Consider the following 2176-nt stretch of genomic DNA (forward strand, 5'->3'; position numbering starts at 1 on the left):
GCAGTATTTTATTGTATTCTATTCTATTTTCTGTAGTGCACTCAAAGCTATGATATCAGTGTGCTGTCCATTTGAACAGCAGAGATGCACATTATATGAGAGCTTTTAAAAAAAAATATTACAACTATCTTAGAACTGGTATCTAATATTAACAACATCAGACCATTGAAACATTGGGTGTGAAGAAGGAGAAGAAAATAGAGAGAAGAAAAAGAGAATGGTAAAATGCGTAGTGTATAAGAGCAAAAAATCAAAAGAAGAGAGAGAATAGGGTAGAGTAAGAAGAGACTGGAGGATGATACAAGGCAAATTTTTCAAGGATCGAGAACACTCTGATGTACAGAGTGTAACCGAACCAATTAATGTGCTAAATATTAAAACATAAGGTGAAAAACCAGCAAACCTTGGAGTGGGAGCCACAGCAGGGTCAGGCAGAACTTTTAGCAAGGATCCATGGGTGATAACCGAAGCTGAGCAGGGAGTTGTGCCGTCACAGTGAAGCAGCAGAGCAGTTGAGTAATCTGTGGCATTCAGGTAAGGCCTAGGGCCATGGACTACTCGAGTGTGGCATGGAGGTTTCTGGTGTTAGGCCGGTGCAGCGTGAGCCTCATGGAGGGTCCGTACATGGCATCCTGCACTGAGCAGTAAAATACTTGCAAACAGCTGCCTGTTCACCCAGCCACCAGCCTGCCCACGGTCCCCACTTAAATTCGACCAGTTTTGTTTTTCCCTTGCTCTACTCCACCTAGGTTATCGCCAGTGATCCATAGGAGTCACTCTGCTTGCATCATCTGCTTGCATTGTGCATCTATTACTCCCTCAAGCTTCATCAGTCCATTGTATCTCTGCTGTCTTTACTGCTTGTTTGCCCCCGAAATCCTGGGTCAAAGAGAGGTCTGTGGGACGATTAAGGGGGGACCCGGCGCCAATGCCTAGAATCAACTGGGTAGGGACTGAGGCTGCAACAAAAAAACAATTCCTCAAAATTGTTACAAACAATACCTAAACACAGACCCAGTCAGGGCCCAATGGTTTCAGAGCCAGCTTTGACTCTCAGCTCAACTAAAATCAGGGGATGGCAGAGAGGCATTGCCATTGACATTTGGCTTGGCATTGGGTTTGTCACAGACACAGGCCTCCGCAATCACTGGCCAACCAGAAACCTTACCTCTACCCTAGCATTTCTGAATTCTGATCCCTGGGCCTGTGTCCCACAGTCCAGGGTCCAGTAGTATCAAATACCGGGGCCAAATGGCTTAGGACAGGCCCTTCATGGGTGCTGAGGTTAGGGGCCAATTGTTCAACATCATCATCAAACAGCACCAACAGCACAGGCACTAGGAGGTCTGGAAAAACAGATGCCTCCCTCCTATGGGAAAAAAAGATGAAAGCCCAACACTAGGAAAGCAAAAAGAGCACCAACTGCACTCACACCATCAGCAGCAAAGCTAGGCTACAAAGGATCATCTCTTCATCTCCAACCAAGGACCTTAGAGAAGGTCAGTTCCTTTTTCCAGGATTCTGCTGTGGTAATCTTCACAATAAATGCTGATATAACAGATTTGTCCTTCCCTCTTGAGCCAACCATAATACAACAAATCACTTGACACAGCTTGGATCAAGAAAAAAATACAGCTAGAACAACCCACTTCCAGTGCCAAGAAAACCTCATTAGAATTGACAAATCAACCCTTCCTAGCTGAGACCCTTAATTCCCCCAGGGGAATTGATACAGTCAGGGCAAGAACCTCAAGCACAGCCCACCAGGAGACTAACTGCTCTTACTGGTTCCTTTAAGGAAGACAAAACCACACCAAACCATAGCCCTAGGTGAGCACAGGAGCTGGCATGGATGCGGACAGTGCAAATCATCTGTGATAACCTATCTCTCATTATCAAAGCATGGGAAGGAGATGAAACAATCCACAGTGAGGAAACAATCAATAACAATTGCACCACAACCAGCAGAGTGCCGAAATCTCCCAGTCAACCAGTCTCAGTAAATCGCCTAAGAAAGATCTATATATAATATTAAGGTTCAACGGAGGCAACACGCCCTACAAGGCATCAGACAGGTGGTCGAGACAAAATATTCTGACACTGTGATTATCTGTTGAGACACCCATCCCATGAGTATGAGATGCCCTCATTGACACCAGAGGAATGGTAAGCAATC

The sequence above is a fragment of the Lissotriton helveticus genome, chromosome 12, assembly GCF_964261635.1.
Source record: "Lissotriton helveticus chromosome 12, aLisHel1.1, whole genome shotgun sequence".
NCBI classification, from domain to species: domain Eukaryota; kingdom Metazoa; phylum Chordata; class Amphibia; order Caudata; family Salamandridae; genus Lissotriton; species Lissotriton helveticus.